This window comes from Pongo abelii, chromosome 8 (genome assembly GCF_028885655.2).
Source record: "Pongo abelii isolate AG06213 chromosome 8, NHGRI_mPonAbe1-v2.0_pri, whole genome shotgun sequence".
NCBI lineage: Eukaryota > Metazoa > Chordata > Mammalia > Primates > Hominidae > Pongo > Pongo abelii.
In genome coordinates, this window is record NC_071993.2 from 9,832,863 (window position 1) to 9,855,082 (window position 22,220).

Sequence of the window (22,220 nt, forward strand, 5' to 3'; positions counted from 1 at the left end):
CCCACTTTCCAATGACCACAATTTAGTTTTACTGACACAGCAAATAAAACTCTTGCCTGGAGGTTAAAGGTATAAATGAAAACATTTTCTCTTGAATACAGGTGGGAACTGTGAATTCATTCTAGCCAATAGGAGATGGCAGCCACGAGTGGTGGCTCACGCCTGGAATTCCAGTACTTTGGGAGGCCGATGTGGGTGGATCACCTGAGGTCAGAAGTTCAAGACCAGCCTGGCCAACAAGGTGAAACCCTGACTCTACTAAAAATACAAAAATTAGCTGGGTGTGCTGGCAGGTGCCTGTAATCCCAGCTACTCAGGAAGCTGAGGCATGAGAATCGCTTGATCTGGGAGGCGGAGGTTGCAGTGAGCCGAGATCGCACCACTGCACTCCAGCCTGAGTGACAGAGTGAGACTTGGTCTCAAAAAAAAAAAAAACAGAAAACAGAAAATGGCAAAGATGATGTGATAACACTCTCATGATTAAGTTATGTTATATAAGCCTCCACCTTATTAGCAGGCTTACTTTACTGTCTCTTTACTTGTTATTGTCTTTGAAGAGGCAACCTAGCTTGAATCCTACCTGTATAAGGAAATGAATTCTGCTAATAGCTGGAGTAAGCTTGGAAACAGAATTTTCCCTGATTGAGCCTCAGGTCTAGCTGGCATCTTGACTGCAGCCTTAAAAAGAAACCAGTTAGATTTCCTTGGATTTATGACCTTGAAGAAACTATGAGATAACGAGTACAATGTTTTAGGCTGCAAAGTTTGTGATATTTTGTTTTGCAGCAATAGATAACTAATACACTGACAAAAACTATGAATAGAAAAAATCCATCCCCCCTTTCTTCTGAAAATCTGTCTTTTGTCAGGAAGAACCTAATAAAAAAGCAGCTGACATGATGGTCTCAGAAATGCACTTTTCAAACTCTTAGTACAAACATCACAGAACAGAGGGTAGAAAAGTAGACTTGAGGCTTAGAATAAGAAAAACAAGCACAGTCTATCTTTAGCTACTCAGCATCTGCATACATTCTTCTACCTATATTTCAATTCTGAACAATTAAAATAACATTCTGCTTCCAACTCTGAGATACAACAAACACAATATCATAACACCCCCTATTCACACCTCTCTGGAATCCACAAGTCACATTTCCACTTGAATAATCTATAAGCTGAAGACTAAAGACCAAATGATAAAGTTATTACAATCAATACTTCATATAAACTGAAAGGAGAAAGGAGTTTAAAAAAAGAGAGAGAGACAAATATTAGTGTAAACATAAGAAGGCAATGTGTATGTCTGCCAGACACTGCACTTCTGTAACTGGTCACAAGGGTATAGTTGATTTTCATTTACTTCTTACAGACCCCATTCATTTTAACTTTACTCTTAGACCCTTGGTCACACATCTGTTGGCAGAAGAAGCTCTTTACATGGAGAGAACCTAACTTTATTCCTGAAAGGTCTGAGTCCTCAGGTGTTCCACCTTTATTGGGTTACTCTGTTGGGGTTTTCTTTACATTAATTTTTACTTTTGTACATGGAAAAGTTAAGAGACACAAATAAAAATCCTTCAGTTTTGAACATAATCTTTGTTGTGTAAATGGTAGACCAGAAACTCAATATCTCTTTGGATATTGGGACCAATCACGTCTCCAAGCATAGTAAACCCCTTCTTTGTTATTTCCATTGCATGATGAGCCCAAATAGCAAGTCACATTCTCAACTTGTAATTCATTGGAAACATTCCTATGTCCCTGTGATGGAAGAATTTCTCCCTTGAGCAAAAACAACCTTAAACTTGTGCCTAAATTTTAGAGATAAAAACAAGAATTCCATGGTTCAGCTATTGCCATTGTGAGAGAAGTTACTCTCACACTCACCTGTTGGTTTCTGCATCTGAGTATACTGGTGGTGGGAGAATCAGCATCACTTATTGCTCTTTAGTTCAGAGCACATCTACATCTTGTAGACTAATGTACCAAACTTGAAGGGAATTGTTTTCCAAATGGTATCTGTAACTGGATCTTCATTATGTCATTTAAACATGCTACCATGCCAGCTACTTGTGGGTGATGGGTATAATATGAATGAATTCCATGGGTGTGAACCTTTTGATACATTAATACTGTGAAATAAGTGACTCAATATAAAATGATGTTGCATGAGCTAACATGATGACTGATGCACCCAAAATATCCAGATACAGGAGGTGCTGACAGAGCATTGTGAACAAGAAAAATAAGCCTTATCCAAAATACAAATTTACTCTAATGAGGACACATTAATGAGCACTCTCATAGGACACAAATATCTTCAAACTATAGGCTCAATCCATGAGGTCTATCCATGTGAGTCTTACCCAGCCCTGCTCGTTAAATCTCTTCCTTACCAGTCCCTCATCATCTGGCTCACCAGTTGTACTGCCCATGAATTAGCGTGCATCCATACCACTGGCCATCTCTCTGTCCAGACAGTGAAAAACCAAATGCATTGCTTAAAATACTACCTACTCAGAAGACAATCAGAGAGTATCCTCAATGGGGCTAATATCATTTATGAACCGTGCCCAAGATTTCCCTTCCTTCATCACATACTCCTAGGGAATTTTGTGTGGTCACAGGTGTGTGCTTAGGGGAAAAGGCAATGGCACAAGACTAGGTGCCATAGAAATCTAAGCCAATTGCTCATGCAAATAATTTTTTGTCAGGGACCCACTAGGTCAGGGACCTATGCTGGCAGATGCCACTTCAACTCTGTACTGTTTTGCTGCTGCACACACCCAACCTTATGGCTTGAAGGATTAGGGAAGACACAGTTCATGATGGGCAGCTCAGGTCTCACAGTCATTAGATGTAGCAGAATAATGGACCCTACCCCTCCAATATACCCACTTCCTAATCCAAAGATTAGGTTTATAGCAAATGGGAATTAAGTTTGAAGATGGAATTAAGGTTATCAATTAACCTGGATACAGGATGGTTATCCTGGATTATTCCAGTGGACTAAATGTCATCAAAAGGGTCCTTAAAAGTAGACAGGGGAGATGTGATTAGGGAAAAATGTTCAGAGAGATGCAAGACCACAAGCCAAGGAATACTGAAGGAACTCTAGATGATGGAAAAGGCAGGAAAGAGATTCCCCCCTCTAGCCTCCAGAAATGAACGCAGCCCTGCTAACACCTTGATTTTAGGTCCATGAGATCCTTCTCAGATGTCTGACCTTCAGAACTGTAGAATAATAAATCTGTGTTGTTTTAAGCCACCAACTTTGTGGTTATTCATTACGGCAGAAATGGATAACTAATAGACTTCATATTCTATGATCGAGCATCATCTACCAGGGCCTGGTTCTAAGCCAGAAGCTGTTTCTTAAAATGAAAATAATTACATTCAGAAGAATCAGGAAGCTGTCCATCAGACCTACATATTTCTGCTTTTATAGACAAAGTAACACTTTACTAGTTTACTCATCTATTTTATTATTAGATCAGCTTTCTGGAGACAAAAACATTTTGTCTGGCATTTGAACTCTGCTGACTATGACAGGAATTACACCCATGTTGTTTCTGGTGAATCATACCTGGTCTTTGCCACTCTAGGATGCTACCAGTTCTACTGAAAACAGGAAGCCTGTGTCAATTCCGTCAACTCTAACATTATCCACAGCATGTAGAGGAAAACCACAAAAGAGTTTCTCAAGGATGCTAGTGATCTCTTCACTAAGTTATGTATCAATTTATTGGTACTTCAGTCAAGAGTGTCCTCTGGACCCTCAACAAGAGATGCACGGCAAACAAGATGAATCCACTCCAAGATTTGTGTCCCCCCCTAAAACTATGGATTCTATCTTTTACATCAGGGAAGATGTTTGCTTCTAAACATCACTAAGTACAAAACATTTAAAGTATTAAAAATTAAAAATAAATTACATGCAGTTGAATCCAGGTTTCAGGCAATCAACTATGGAAACTCTTCAGATAAGTCCTGGCTCCTTGAGTCAACACATTAGATTCATGGTAAATGCCTTGACAACTTTTGCATAATCTAGTATTAAAATCCATCTATTTTTGCCTAACACTTGAATCAATTATCATATATATTTCTCAGTTTTAAAATAATATAAATGAGCAAATATTGCATTATTTTGGCAAACAAGCCATCTCTTCCTGGGTTGCACGTTGCACTAATCCTCTTGGAGAATGTTTGGATCTTACTTGAAGTGGATCTAGAGGCAATGGAAGTGATGGAGGTGGTTCCTGAGGTGACCAGGCCTTCCCTTGAAATGCAGCTAACTCGGAGAGATGACTGTAAAATGCTCATGGAAGCCTTTCTCCTCAGCCAGAAAAGGAGAGGTTACTTTAGCTGGCAAGGGATGCTTAGGGAGATTTGGGGATTAAAGTGCAGGAAGATGTAGCTATCCCACTCCTGACTTTTTGTAGTCATTACTTCTATCATGATGGTCAAATCAAGTGGCTAATTGGCTTTTCAAAACTCTACCTGTCCTTCATCCCAAGAAAACATATATGATAATGTATATATCTGTGGTACTAATGGACAGCACTAACACAGTTATCCCATTTTTCCCACCTGCAAAAGTGTCATTATTAGATCAAAATAATCCAGAGTCCCATGTCTGAAGATCTGTCTTCTAGCACTTCATCTCATAGAAATGAATATATAAAGTCAGGAAACAAAAGTACAGGTAGTATTTCAATGAGGGTATTTAATGCAGAGTTAGTTTCGGTGCTCTAGATAAGAGAAGACACTGTCCTATACTAGGGTACTGGCAGTGAAGAGATGAAGTAAATCATTTTTGAAATCTAAGAGACGGTACCTTATAAGACGGAGGCATGTGGAGAAAGAAATATATTGCAAATAATGAACAAGTTTCTGGGTTAAGAAGTTTGTGTATGAGAGGAGTTCAGATTTCTAGATCAAGTAGTCAGGGGTATGGAAAGCAGATTATCCTTGGGGAAAGAAGAGATGATAACACATCCAAATACATATCCAAGAAAAACATAGAATGGAAACCGAAAGGAAGTCAGAAATGGAAAAATAAATGGACTCATGGATATGAGTCTCCAAATAGACTCATAAATTATACCATAAGATAAATATAGTTGTTTTCTAAAAATTAAACCATAATATGAATTAATATCCCATAGTATAGATACACAGTCTCAAAAACCTCTTTGACTATTAAGCCTTACTATTCATTTGAATCCTTCAATAATTATTATTATATATATTGGAAAAAAATAATTATCAAACAGAAAAATAATTGGTAAGTGCTTGTAAGAAAATAATTGGTAAAGGAATTTAGAAAAGAATGAGAAAGCTGGAGGTAAACACTCCAGGTATCTATCTAACCACTACACAAACAACAGAGAATTGACTCATAACCTTCAAGTGTTATATATTGTATATCAAGTCTATCCATGTTATACATGTAAGCATTTTACCCATTTTAGTTATCTAAATAGCTCTCATTGTTTTGGTTCATTTCCAATCAACTTTATATTTTTTATTGTTGTTTCCATGAATGCACAACTATGTCAAGAAAGTGACTTGTCATGCAAAGAAATACATCGTTGCTTGTATTTCTTAATTACACTTAATACTATTCATTAATACAGTGATTATGGCTAATATGAGCCAGTTATATGACATAAATATCATCTTTTTGGGCTGTCAAGAGGAGAATTTTGATGCTTAAATACTGATGGATGGATCCTAGACCCAGATAAATTCATATTTTCGGGTAGCCACTTGAGGGTCAGCCAGCAATCTCTCTATGGGGAATACTCTGACCTCACCACAAGTAATTCTTTCAAAAGTTAATAGAAATTGAAATGGTAGATAAGTTTCCCCTTAATATGAATACATTGTTAAAAAAAAAAGGACTAGTGATGAGAAAACACATGGAAGTAAAAAATACCAGTTATTTATATACAGAGCTGCTACTGGCCCAGACTGGCAATTTTCCACACACTACTAATTATACTTACTATGTCTATTAGTATTCCCATTATTTTTAACAGTTGGTGCCAAGGTAATGCATTATGAAAATTTATTTTAATGCAAAACATAAGAGGATATCTCTAATAGCATTTTTCTTCATCTCTGGGGCATAGTATATTACATCAAGAGGATATGTCAAATCTGAATGCGCCTAAGCCACAGAATTTGAAGTTGAACTTCAGTTCACCTTTAAAACATATCTTCCACCTACCTGGCTTAAAACTTGGCAATAGTTAGCAAGCACCCTTGGCTCCATCCTCCCACCTACACTAGACAAAAACTGTTTTGCACACAGAGGTCAGAGTGACCCAGTAAATATTACCTGGCAATTGCTGGGCATTTAGGAAAGAAGAAGAAGAAAGTCACAGAAAGTGACCCAAGCACAGTCCCTTTGCCTGTCAAACAAGGATAGACAAGGATTAAAAATAAAACCTACATCATATAAGGTTAAGAACTCCTGTTGTGCTAAGGGCTTTTGAAGCCAGAAAATACCAGAGGCTTGAGTTTATCTGGGATAAAAATGAAAGTTCTGACCCAACATCATTAGTGCCTCTCTCCACTTTTGACCGCAGCTCCCACAGGTTCTTGCAAGCAGCTTAACCAGGGTTAGAAGGGCAAGCCCAGGGCAGAGAAAATGACACTCATTCCATTTAAACATAATTTAATTCTCTGAAGCCTTTTAAGATAGGTTCTTAGAATCAACATCCTTGAGCACTCCGATTGAATGAAGCTATTTTGGGAAATAAAATTGCTGTTATTGCTATTTTCTGCGTGAATTCAAGGAGGCAAAAACCAAGTGAGGTGCCTTTTGGCCCTTCTACTCTGTAGTCTCAAATCAAAGCACGGATGAAGTGGGATCTAATATATTTTCTGTTAATGTGCTTCAAGATATGCTAACATCCACTTTGTGTTATAATAATCTGGCATAGTATATCTACTTCTACTCTAATAAATGGACTCAAGTTTAGACTGACCTCTAAAAAACATCTCCATTATCAGTACCTCAGCTCTTCCTCTTCTTCAGAGCATGTTAGAAAGTTACAAGAGTTACATGAAGTACCTGAGCAGCTAAGTTCAAAGTGTATCCTGAATACACAACAAATCCTGGGGAATCCAAATCTATCCCCATTTCTTTGTAGACATCATAAAATGACACCATCATAGTCCCTCTTATAAACCCCAAATATTAATATCTGAGATAAACTATTCTTAGGCACAAAGCAGTATGTGTTTAGCCAGCTATCACCTAGAACAGATGAATGCTTTGAGGATCTTGAACTTTGAGAATGTACATTTCCATGTAATGGAAAATTGAAGGTCTAATAAAGAAAAGTTTGATAAACTTAGTGAAATAAATGAAGAGAAGCTTTGTAATTCCATAGGTCAGAGGATAAGTAAAAACAAAAACCTATCACCACGGTGGGGCATAGCTGTGAAAAAACTGAGGTGCGCTCTCCCCCTCACATTGAAGATAGCCCCCAGATATTTTCATATTTATTTTCATTGAGATAAAATTCATAAATCCTAAATGTAAAATTCAATGAGTTTTAGCAAATATATACATGTGCTATCATATCAATCAAGATAGAAAACATTGTCATTACTACAGAAAGTTTTTCTTCATGTGGCTTCAATTAGAAAGGTGTCAACACTTTAAACAACAAAAGTTCTGATTTCTATCATCATAATTTTATCAGCTGTACAATTAATATTAATTTGTTTTACTGTGTATAGAGTTTGTGTCTGACTTCTTTTGCAGAGTACTGTTTTTTAGACCCATCCTTGTTGGTGTATCAGTATTTGTTTATTTTTTATTGCCAAATAATATTTTATTATGTAAATATTCCATTGCTTATCTATTTCTTTGGTGTCAAGAACTGGAATGATCTGAGAACCTACCCTTCATGTCAGCTGACAAATTAGGCTGCCACAGTTTTTAAAGTGCTGACAGAAGACACATAAAGGACCTTTATTACTCATGGCAGAACAGGCAGAATGAGCATCACATTTGCATGAGTTTCTCTTGTCCCATCTCCAAGTCCCATGGGTATGATCCCAGGTGTATTCTGCACACACAAAGAATTTGTGTCTCAGATGAAGAAAGAACCCCAAGTTTAGGAATCCCTGATCTTTAACAGGGGTTGCTAGCAAACCTGCTCAACTTTTGCCTTATAGACATGTTATCTTCAAAACTTCATTCAGGTAATAAATCTGCCCTCTGCCCACCAGGTGAAACACTATTCTCTGCTGAGGGTATTGTCTATGTAAACATCCTCAAAAAGACAGTGCAGAACAAAAGCCAATTCAAAACATACAGAACTCCATGGAGAGCTCTCTCTTAACACCTGGTGATGGACGTTTCCTAGCATTCCACATAAATTAAGTTACAAGTTTTCTAGTCTAGCTCCATCTCATTCATTAAAGTCCAAAATCAATGGAAGAGCTAACAAAACGCAAGACCTATATTCCTTTATCAACTCAATAATTATTTTGGTTCCAGTCTGGAACTAGTATGTTATTTCCTTAACATGTTCCATGAATCAATCATGCCGTGTGTGAATAAAAACAGTTTGACTTTTCCTGTGAAATTTGTATGTGCTTTTTTTTCCATGTTTATTACACTAGCAAGGGACTATATTGAACAGATGGGTTTAGAACTGATTCTTCGTTATTTTGTGCCCAGTCTTAGCATAAAAGTGTTCAGTATTTCACCATGTATGATGTCAGCTGCACATTTTTTCATACATACACTTTATCAGTGGAAAACGTTCCTTCTATTACTAGTTTGTTTCATATTTTTATGACACATGTTAAATAGGTGTTAAATATTATCAAATACACTTTCTGCATCCATTAAGACCATTGTATATTTTTCTCCTTTTTTCTATTAATGACAGTGATTAAATTTTGAATATTAAACTCTTCTATTTCTAAAATAAATCACATATGAGCATATATATGATCTATTGCTTCTACTGCTGGATTTTGTTATTGTTATTTCATTTGGAATTTTTGCAGATCATTTCTTGAAGGTTATTTGTCTTTAATTTTCCTTTCTTAAAATATGTGTGTCAGATTCATCACCAGAATAACATTGCCCTCTTAAAATGTACTGAAAAGTGTTCCCTCTTCCTTTATTTTCTGAAATAGTTTAAGAGTACAGTAATGCTGTGTTTATTTATTTCTTAAATATTGGATACCATTTGCAAACTTATCCGGACTTAAAGCTTTCTTTGCAAAGAGGCATTTAATTAAAATTTAATTATTTTGATAGATACAGGGTTTTTAATTTTCTACTTTTTCTTGTGTCAGTTTTGGAAAGTTGTTTGTTTCAAAGGATCTGATCCATTTCATCAAAGTTTTCAAATTTATTTGTATAGAGTTGTTAATAATATTTATTATCTTTTCAGTTCTTTATAATCTGTTTTGTCCATCCTCTATCATTCCTGGTTTTAATAATTTATGATTGCCACTTATTGTCTTCATCAGATTTGCTGGGTATTTATCACTTTCATTAACCTTTTTTTAGGAATGGTGGCTTCCTTAATTTTCTCTATAGTGTATTTCCTTGTTTCTCTTTAATGATTTGTTTAGTTCAACATGCTTTTCTTTTTCTAGCTCCTAAAAGTGGAAACTTATATCCTTGATTTAAAATCATTATTCTTTTATAATATAAATATTTAAAGCCATACATTTATTTCTATGCACTATTTTGGCTGCATAATATGATTTTTGATAAGTTTGATAAGTTTGTTATTATTTAGTTTAAAATGTTTCCTAGCATTCCATATAAATTAAGTTACAATGTTTTCTAGTCTTCTAGCTCCATCTCATTCATTAAAGTCCAAAATCAATGGAAGAGCTAACAAAATGCAAGACATATATTTCTTTATCAACTTAACAATTGTTTTTCTTCTGTCTCACTTAACTCTATCCTTCTTGATGTTCCTTTAATATGCCAGGAAAGATTTTGCTTCAAGAATTTTGCTCTTGCTATTGTCTCTGCCTGCAATATAATTTGCATTGCAATGGGCTCCCTTCCTTCAAGATATTGCTCTAATATCTCCCTTTCAGTAAGGCTCACCACTGATCATGCCATTTAAAATTTCAATGCCATGGCTGGGCCCATGTTTGTTTTTCACCAATACATTTCACTGTTTTAATTTTCTCTATAACCCTTATTTCTTCTACTATTTCATATAGCATATTTATTTTTGTTGCTTATTGACTGTCTTCACCCTGAACCGCCTTTACTACAATGTAAATCTCCTCAGAATAAGGATGTTTGTTTATGTTTTTCTTCAGGCAGCATATCATCAATGCCTAGAATAGACTCTGGCACATTATAGGGACTGAATAAATATTTTAGAATAAACAACAATGTTCAGTTACAAACTGCTCAAGGTACTATAGGCAGATGAGTGATTTATAAGGTTAGTGTCAAGTGACAGAAGAAAAACTGAAATTGCATCACTGAAAGATGCACCTGGATTATGAGATATGTGTAATCATATTTGATTTTGAATCGTGTTTAGAAGAAAAGCATTTTTAGGCAGACAGAATCATATAATCACATCTATGAAGATATGATATGCATAGTATATTTTGAGAAATTTGTTTGTTATTATTAGATACAAGGTGAGTCAGTTCCTAGCAATGCATAATGCTAAAGAGGTAGATTTTAACAATAGCTCTTGAAGTCTTGTGTCCTCTAAAAAGAAGACTGGAACTTACCTTAAAATATTGCCAACAATGTGAATGAAACAAAATTCAAATACAGATATATGTTAGTGATATTAAGGATCTGTAAAAATATTGCCAACAATGTGAATGAAACAAAATTCAAATATGGATATATTTTAGTGATACTAAGGATCTGTAAAAACAAGTGATTATTTTAAAAGTAGTCAGATAAAAAGACTAGTTACTTCAATAGAATATTAACTGGAAAGACAGTTGACTTCTCAGTGGTACAAGACCACTGGATGATACAAGACCACTTGTATTCATTTGCTGAAGAATAATAATTGCCAATTTAATGTTCTAAACTCAGTGAAATTATAATCTAACATTGAAGGCAAATAAGTTTTTTAAAAAAGGTTTGTCACAAATCAGTAAATATCAGGAAAAAATAAATCATTAGAAATTACTGACATTAAAAACATAACAGAATATTATAAAAAGCTTTATGACCATATATCTGAGAATTTAAACAAAATGGAAAATGTTAGGAAAATCACAGGTTATCAAAACTAAGAAATACAGAATATCTTAATAGTTACCTAATCATTAAATAATTAAATCAGCAGCCACAATTTTTTTATAAAGAAAACTACAAGCCCAAACTGATTTCTACCAAATCAAATGGAAGAAGAAGGAAGAGGAGAAGGAAGGGTAACAGGAAGAGGAGAGGAGGAGAAGGAAAGTTTTATAACCTAGATAATAAAACCTGGCAAAAAACAGAAATGAGAAAAGAACATTATATATTAATACCCTTAAACAATTTATAAGGAAGTTCTTAAACTTTGAATTTAAGAAATATGCCATTCACATTAGCATATAAAAATGAAGAACTTAGGCATAAATCTAACAAAAGAATCTAATAATTTTTAAAAATTGTAACAATTGAGAAAAATAAGAACAAAATAAAAAGTTATATATTGTATTCATGGGTTAAAAAGTTGATACGGTAAAAGTGGTAATTCCTCCTAAATTGTTCAATAGATGCAATGTTATCTTAGTAAAAATGCCTACTTTTATTTGTGGTATCTGCAGATTGATTTAAACTTTATGAAGATTTGCAAAGGCCTAAGAGTGCCCATTGTTTACGAAGAATATGGTAAGAAAACTTGCTTTTCTAAATCTCTTTAAAGCTACCATCATAAACAAAACTTTGTATTGTTCCAGGGATAGACAAAAATAAATTAATGGGAAGTTCAGAAACAGACCTATATAAACACTTGACATACGACACAGCAGATTAGTGAGGAAATAATGGATTTTTCAATAATTGATGCTGGGACAATTAAGTTTCCATACAGAAAAAAAAATGGAAATGAAATTGAATCCTCTGTCAAAGATTTAAAATATTTCAAAATAAGTTAAACGTTCAAAATAAAATATAGAAGATATTCACAATCTCAATCTAGAGAAAGGTTTTCTAAAAAGTCACAAAAGCACGGGAAAAGTAAATGTAATTCAATTTAATTACATTGAAATTAAATAATCTTATTTAAAAAGATACCTAAGAGTGAAAGAAAACATAAAAGTAGGTAAATATATTTGTAATGCATATAACTAACAAATGACTAGTGTTAATAATATATAAAAGTCCTAGACCATTACGTGGGAAACAGGAAACATAATCTGTAAAATGAGAAGACATTTGAACAAGCCTGTGACAAAAAGAAAATTCAAATTACCATTAGCATTGCAAAGAGTTTTTAGTTATCACTAAAATGCAAATTTTAGAAACCTCTTATGCAGAAGAGTGGGCTGAGTGTAAAAATAAATAAACATAAAAACCTCAATAAGAGACAATTAAATAAATGGAAGAATGATATAAATTAAATTAAACACAAATACACACATACACACAATCACAGTACCAAGCTTTGTGAAGACTCTGAAATGCTTAGAAATATCCAATACTGACTATGGTATAGCTCCTTCACTTTAACCTTCTTGTGCTTTTCTCAATTAAGTTGTTAAATTTTCTATTTAATGTCCTACACAACTTTTGTTAGATTTGTGCCTAAGTAATTTATGTTTGCATGGTAATGCAAATGGTATATCTGCTTATATATTTAGAATAATAATAATAAAATTATAAATGTACATTTGCTGTGATCCAACAATTTTACTTCTGGGTATGTACCATAAGAAGTACTTGGACATGTGAACACATGTACAATACATTCAATGCAATAATTACTGGAAACAACCCTAATATACAACAGCGATAAAGCAGCTAAATATAGTATATTTATACATGGAATCCTATTTGTCTATGAAAATGAATTAAATATATCTAAAAGTAGCAAAAGAAATAAGTTCTAAAAATATATTACTGAGTCCAAAGAAGTCACAAAAATAATTTCTCCATTTATACAGATAGAGTTCGAAAATAGGCAATATTGAATTATATTATTTAAGGATATATGCAGAGGTTTAAAAACTCTCGAAAAATAAAGGAAAGGGTCCCAAAAATCAATATAGTATTTGCCTCTAGTAGAGAGACAAGAAATGTAGACTAAGAGGGCCACAGGAGAGGGTATTTGGGGCCTTGGGTTGTTCCACTTCTTGCTCTGACTGGTGGTTACGTGAGTATCTGCTTTATAAGTCTTATTTAAACTATATATACATGTCTGAATACATGATATATATGATACATCTTACAGTGAAAAACTCTCAACATGAGGTAGCTAATAGCATACATATGTATCATCAAGTTTTATAACTGAGGTGCCTTTGCATTATGCTTTACAAAGTGTTGTTCTGAAAACACCTTATGAAATTTAAATGCAGACACGATGATGATAAAGATGTGCAGTAGCTGACCTAGCTCTCATTTTAACCCTTTTTTCTATCCCTTTAGATATGAAGCCTATGATTAAATATAACAGAGTAAGATGGGCTGTGTGACACACACAGGAAACAAACATCTCTATGAGCTCTATTTCATTTCCTCTTTTCAGCAAAATGATTATTTAGTGTGAACATTAAGCAAGTGCTGGAGGGTGATAAACCTGAAAGTTCTGGGTATATAAAACTTAATATTTTCTCAGTCTCGGATTGCTTTATCAGGGGTGCGTTTAATGTTCCTGCTTGAAAAAAATGAGTGGATAGAAGCCTGTGTTGTTCTCAGAAGAGTCCATCAATATTATATAGAGATAGGTGAGACCCACTAATAAGATTGAAGACAGTTAACTATAACTAAAATCATCTCAATCCTCCTCACATAAATCCTTAACATTTCATTTTTTTACTTTTTATATTTTTTTTACTCTAGTATTTGTTTGAGAAGGTGGAAAGGGATTGCTGCTGTTACTTTTTATTCTGCCAGAAATATACTACCTAATGACTAAATAGAAATTTATAAATCAAAGTGACTGTTTTGCGTGCTAAGAAATTTGCTGATAGCCCTATGAACATTCCTCCTATGTTATGAGACACCTTTCTCTTGCTGTTTTCAAAATTGTCTCTTTGTTTTTGACTTTTGACAATTTGATTATAATATGTTTCAAGGTAATGTTCTTCATTCAGGTCGCTGTGTTTAGGTTGAGCTTCATGGAGCTGGATATCCATACACCGCCCACTATTTGGAAAGTTTTTAGCCACTATTTCTTTCTGTTCCTTTCTCTCTTCTCTTGGGACTTCCATAACATATACTTGTTTGTTTGATCGTTCTCAGAGGTCTCAAATGTTTTCTTCACTCTTTTTCATTATTCTTTCAGTGTCTTTAATTGGCTGATTTCAATTGACCTGTCTTCAAGTTTGCTTACTTTTTCTTCTGCATAATTGAGTCTGCTGCTGAAGCTCTCTGTTGAATTTTTAGTCATGTCCTGGTACTCTCCAGTTCCAGGATTTTAGTTTGGTTCATTTTTATGGTTTCTATTTTTAATTAAACTTCTCATTTTGTTCATGAATTGTTTTTCTGATTTTGCCTAGCTGTCTATGTTCTCCTACATCTCATTGAGCTTCCTTAAGATTATTATTTTATATTTTTTATCAGGCAACTCATAGATCTCCATTCTTTTGGGGTAGGTTATTGGAGCTTTATTAGTTTCCTTTGGTGTTGTTATATTTGCTTGATTCCCCATGATTTGAATATCCTTCCATTTGTGTCTATATATTTGAAAAAGCAGACATCTCTTCCAGTCTCTATATATAGACAGGTAAAGATTGACACTCAGTCCCCCTAGACAACAGGAATTTCTCTGGAATTGCAGTGAAGTGATGTTGGAGCTGGGTCATGTGGTTGCTTCTGGGTTCACAGTATGTCTTCAGTTACTAGAGGCTTGGGCAAGTGTGGATCCTGCCTCATATCTGGACATGATGGGACTGCCTCCAGTACTCTGGTCAGTAGTAGTGGCATTGGGACAAGGGTCCACTTCAGGATCCTCAAACAGTGGGTCTGTTACCAGCTGTAAGGGCAAGTATAGCTCCCACTGTGTCCTGGGAGGGCTTCTGCCAGGTCTCTCTGCAGACCGTTGGAAGGACAGAACTATCACTGGACCATTACTGACAGGCGTTGAGGGAACTAATGACAAGGCTGCATCAAGATCTGCAATCAGAATGAGATTGGTGAGCCTGGTACCCAGGGAAAATGCAGGGATGTCTTTTCCCAGGTTCCTGAGTGAACGGTGCTAATGGAAGGACAAAAGCCAAAGGAGACTGTAGCCAAATCCACAGGGAGATAAGGCTGTTTCTGGGTCTGTAGCTGTGATTACATGTAGTGAGTATGCCACCTGCATGGGAGCCTGCCTTCTCAAAATAGCCCTCCTTGGTCGCAGGCTCCACCTGGGTCTCACTGCCTCCTGCCTAGAACTCAAAGTTCCCACAAAGGCACTTTTCTTTCCGGATGGCTGTCAAATTGTTGTGAGGGATATAAGTGGGGTTATTCTTATTCTACCATCTTGCTGACATCACTTCATAGTTTTGTTTAATAGTCAATGTTAGATGTCACAATGTAAATTACATCCTAGATAGATCCCACAGTGTTACTGAATATATATATATATATATTTCTGAAGATGCTTAGCTCTTCATTTACCATAATCTAAAGGGTTCTTTCCTATTGCTCTTCCCCAGATTTTTTGTGGGTAAAGCCAGACACTGTTTAAAAATTTGGGATAGAAACTAAAAACCAATCTGGTTTTCAACTGTGTGCCAAGAGAAAAATAAAAGAAAGTGGAATTTTTCCCAATCCAATATGTTGATAGAATACCCCAAAATAGCTAGGGCAGGTCGAGTGGGTGCCAGGCAAACAGCACCGTAAACAAAGATCCTCTAGTGTCTTTGTGTCACAGTGTATGAAAATATCTCAATTTTTTTAAAGACTAGTAGGAAAATTATTTAACAAAATCTCATGTCTATTTGTATACTAGAAGAATGACTCCCTAATGATTAGAATTTTAGATTCTGTCACAGGACAGTAGAGATATCATTCACCACTCTGGAATATTTTGTCGAATATTTTAATCAAATATCACAGCAGAGAATAAAGACACACTCATCCCTTCTTAGTTTTTATGCTGTAAGAGTTGTATGTTGAATAGTGAGGACACCTCGCTCCTTATAATTGAATTAAATATTTATTAAGAGTTTACTACCTCCAACAATTTCAAAATAAAGAGTTTATTCTAAGGTCAATTTGCAAAATACACAAAATCTCTAAGAAACAAAAATCATCCAAGTTACTGAATGCCTAGAAATGCACTGTTAATATCATCTTTTGTCTAGATGTAACTTAAATCAAACTATACACACACATACACATACACACACACATAAACTCATACGTATGCATATATATGTATATATATATACACCTTTCTCACTTGAAATTATGTTACAAAAAAGCATGACATTTGAATATATACACACAATACATTTTTAAAATTTGAGATTAATTTAACAATGTGAAAAAATAATATGTATGTAACATAGGATGAATTTTAATTTTAATATTGACCCCAGGAATCCAAGATGGGTAGTAGTTAGCTTCTTTTTCCTTTTTTAAATGGCGCTCCATTAAATGATTATATCGCAATTTGGATACATATTCTTGTGCTGACAGTCAGTTGCTTAGCAGTTTATGAATAAAATTAAATATATATCTACCCCATGACCACAGAATTATACTTTGTTACATTCATTTAAGAGGAATTAAAATATGTGCCCATAAAATAAGTACATAGGGATGTTGACAGCAGCTTCATTTTTAACTGTATCAAAATTAATTACTGATTCCTGGGTGAAATTACCTTTTTAAAAAAACAAGATTTTCATTGAGACCCCACTTATAAGTGAGAACATGCAGTATTTGGTTTTCTGTTCCTGCATTAATTTGCTAAGGATAACAGCCTCCAGCTCCATCCATGTCCCTGCAAGGACATGATCTTATTTCTTTTTTGTGGCTGCATAGTATTCTATGATGTCTATGTACCACATTTTGTTTATCCAGTCTATCACTAATGAGTATTTAGGTTGATCCCATGTCTTCACTATTGTGCATAGTGCTGCAATGAACATACACATGCATGTGTCTTTATAACAGAACGATTTATATTCCTTTGGGTATATATCCAGTAATTGGATTGGTGGGTTGAATGGTACTTCTGTCTTGAGGCCTCTGAGGAATTGACACACTGTCTTCCACAATGGTTGAATTAATTTGCACTCCCACCAACCATGTATAAGCATTTTTTTTTTCTTGACAACCTCGCCAGCATGTGTTATATTTAAGTTTTTAAATATAGCATTTTAATAATAGCCATTCTGATGGCTGTGTGATGGTATCTCATAGAGGGGAACAACACACACTGGGGCCTACTGGATAGTGGAGGGTGGGAGGTGGGAAAGGATCAAGAAAAATAATTAATTGGGTACTAGACTTAATACCTGGGTGATGAAATAAGTCTATACAACAAACCCCCATGACACGTGTTTACCTCTGCAACAAACCTGTACATGTACCCATGAAGTCAAAATGAAAGTTAAAACTAATTTAAATAAAATAAAAAACAAGATTAAACAATGTGTTATAAAATAATAATTTGCTGTATTTTATTTCAGAACTTTCTGAACTCTCCTGAATCTTCACTTGAGATTTTCCAAAGTAATATTGATCACCTTTATTACAGTGTAGCACTTTCAGTTTGTCTTAACATTGGCACAATCTTTCATACAATCATGGTTTGCCTTACCAAATTAATGGAGCTATAATATGGTTCTTTTATTGCTATGTTTAATAACACTACAATACAGTTTCTTGTTCATAAATATTTTTCTATATTTCTGCATTATTTTAAGATAAATCCATAAATGCAGAATTTATATGAAAAGATAAAGGTATGTTTTATTGAAAATACATTGGTAAATATTACCTAATTATTCTTAGAAAGCCTTCATCAAATTATTCCCAAACCAGTAGTGTATGTACATTATATCTCTTCCACCCCAATAATATTCTGACTATTAAATAGACTTGTTAAACACTTCTACTTTCATCAACAAAGATAATCTGTGGTTGAAATGTTAAATTCCTTTTTGTTAATAGTGTTATTTAATATGTTATATAAATGTTAAATATATGTTCACGCGTTCATACTCTTTGCATAGGTTTGCTTGGTTTTAACATTTCCAAGTGTAATCATAATAATATCTAAATATAGTATTTCTGTGAACTCCTTATTTTACACAGCATTATGTTTTAAGATTTTTCTATACTGATTTAGTTGGGTGTCACCCATTTCTATTATAAATTACATATATACACACACAGATTTTATCTTTCACACACACACACCCCCCAATATTGATTTATTAGTTCGATTATCAATGATGTGTAGACGTATTCCAGTTTCTCCTATTTTAAATAATTCTACCATAAATTTTCAATTCCATATCTCCTACTGCTCACGTACAAGAGGTTCTCATTAGATGAGCTTCTCATTTCACTCTCTTTTTAGGGACATTTTATGAAAAAAATCTTTCATGTAGTTGAATTTTTAACAAACTTGTATTTGCAGTTTGCTTTTTGTGCTTTGTTTAAGGATTTCTCCTGAGATTCCATTTCTGGTTAAGATGTGTGCTCATGCCATTATAACCTAGATTAACTAAAAATTATGTTTATAAGGGCACTGTAGAAATGTGGTTATAAAGAAATCTAAACGAAACAACTTATAAAAAGGGGTGGAATTTTCAAGATCAGATCTATTTAAGTTCAAGATTTACTCCAAGGCTACACTAAGAAACACAGAGTGATATTGCTAAAATTGTAGACAAATAGATCAACAGAACAGAAATATTAATAGATAAGTCACAAATAGACCATGGATATGGTCTTAGATTATTGCCAAAGGTACCACAATTTAATAAGTCAATGGAAGGACTTTTCCATAAAAAGTGCTGGAAAGTCTATACATATGTATTTTTTTAAAAATCTTTGAATCTTAATTTACTATCCACAAATATTAATTAGAAATGAATCGTAGACCTAAATATGAAGGTAAAACTATGAAGGTTTTTGAAGAAAATGCAGGATAATTTATTTATGACCGTGGAAAAAGCAAATATTTCATGGGAAAGACTGAACATGTAATAAGCATAAAAGGAAAAATATTAAAATATATTTCATCAAAATTAAAATGTTCTGCTTATCTATTGCCAATATGATGGAAGTAAAAAGGCAAACAACAGATTGGGAAAGGTATTTTCAATGCATCTATGTGCAGCAAAAGATTTCTGTCTAGACTATTTAAAGTTCTATTAAGAAATCAATTGGAAAGAACAGATAAATCAGTATGGCTGGACTAAAGAATTAAACATTTCACAAAATTAGATATTCAAATATTTAATATATAAAAATATTGCTGTTGTCATTAAAACAAGAATAAAATGACTACACACTCATCAGAATTTAAATTAAAAAGAAAGAAAATGCCAAGTGTTGGCAAAGATGAGGTTTAATGGAAATTTCATACATGACTAGAATGTGAGTAAATGATAGAGCCAGCTTTGATAACTCTTTAGCTGATTCTAATATCGTGAACCAAGCAAATCCTATTAGCTACCAATATGAATCTCAGATATATGTTTAAAAAATTGAGTGTATGCATTTTAAGATGTACACACATCTTTATTTAGAATAGCTACAAAATGAAGTGACCCATATTTGTACGTAATAGACAATGTAATAGACAAAGACAAAATTTGAATATTTAAACAATTTTTAAAAAGCTATATGGTATTAAAATAATGAACTACTGATATATATCATGACAATGATGAAAACACAAAATGTTAAGAGAACACACATCATTTAATATCATTCATAAACGCACAAGAAAGTATTTGTAACACATATAACAGATAAAGAATCATTCACCAGAATTAAATGATTGCTACAAATCAATGAGCAAAAAACAAAACAAATTAGTAGAAAAATAAAGGACAAATACTTCATGAACAGATATTTTATGAAGAAGAAATGCTATTAACCAGCATGCAACTGAGATTCAATTACTATGGCTATTAGAAAAAATATAAAATAAAACATACTATTTCACACCCATTCGGTTAGCAAAATTAAAATTTCTTTAGCAGTAAAGTTAAAGATATGCACATAATAAGAGCCAGCAATTTCACTTCTAGGTGTATATGGTAATGGCAGTTTTGCAAATGTGCAGACAGGGTACTTTTAAGGAGGCTCAGTTCACATATTTACAATGGCAAAATTTAGGTAACAGTCTATGTCTCAACTATGAAAGGATAAGTAAAATATAAAATTTGACATGAAGATAAAATTTATTTGCATTACAAAAAATAGAGTTCACTAACTATATATAGATATAGATCTACCTTAACAAAGACAGATTTGAAAAACAAAATACTCTATGAAAAAAATCAAGCTATAGAGTTATGACTGACTGTTATTAATAAAAAAGTAAGTAAATTTAAAAAGCACATAAGGTTTTTGAGGTAATGTGGAGGGCATCATGCTTAAAATAGCTAAAAGTTGAATTTCTACTTTACTTTTATTTTCTCTTTTATAAGTAAAAAATGACATAATTCCTATACAACTAAATATTAACTACCATCAATTCTGAAAAGCAAGTACAAGGTTGTTTATATATTGTTTTTTGTACTTTTCTGCATTTACATTTTCTTCAAAGTAAAAGAAAAACTTGTAATTTTATTAGAAGTACAGTACATTAATTTCCTAATTGCATTCAAATAAAATTTAGTTTGCATAATATTGAACTTTCCAGACAACTGACAACATGCCACTCTATGGGGGAATATATAAGCAACTGAATTGATTATAAAAACTGCTTATTCCCAAAGAAGTCAAGAGGAAATAGAAAAAGGAATGTAAAAATGTGGCTCAGATAGAAAGACAGTGTTACAACCAAATACATTAGTACACATATTAAGTATAAACGAGCTAAATGCTCCACTTAAAGGGCTAACAATTTTGGATTGGATTGAAAACAGCAGTAATGATATCATCAATAATCACTATATGTTCACAAGGCATAAAATCAGATTGGAATAAACAAAAGTAACAAAGATATAACTGGCAAATTCTAACTAAAATAGGTAAGCAGTAAATAAATACATAAAAACCTGCTGTAGTGGTAAAATATTAGGCATAGCTGATTTCAAGGCAAGAAAAATTTCTTGAGAAAAAGAAGTAATCTTTTTTTAAGAGATCAATCTACCAAGGAAATACTGTCATAATACAGACCTTCAAAATATTTTTAGCATAGAATTTCTCTTCCAAATAAATGGGGATAATCTGGGCTAGGCTTATTCCACTTGAAACAATGAACAAAGGAAAAATATAAAATACAACGTTTTTGAAGACATAAGACATCAAACAACGAAGAACAGAAATCTCTGAAAGATATAAATGACATAAGATCTATAATTTCCCTAGCTTGATATCTTGAGAGAGTTTCCAGGCCATAGTACAATGAAGAGCAATTTAGGCAGAACCCAGCAGACACCATGAGTAGAGGAAATAAATCTGGAAATCCAGGTGTACTCTCGTAATTAAAATAATGTCCCGCCAAAGAAGTTCCTGTCCTAATCCTCGGAACCTGTGAATATTTTACCGTACATGACAAAAGGAACTTTATAAATCTGATTAAAGTCAAGAACCTTCAGATGTTGAGATTACCTGGATTAGGTGGGTGAGCCCCATTTAATCCCATCAGTCCTTAAAAATGAGAACCTTTTTCTTCTGGGGATCAAGAAAGAGAATAGGAGAGATGGGAGCATGAGAAGGTCAAGATCTGCCATTACTGTGAAGATGGAAGAAGAGGGCCATGAAGCAAAGAATGTGGGCTGAAAAAGGCAAGGAAATTAGTTTTCCCCAGAGTCTCCAGAAAGGAATGCAGCCCTGTTGGCATCGTGATTTCAGAGCAGTGAAGCCCATGTTACACGTCTGACCCACGGAAATG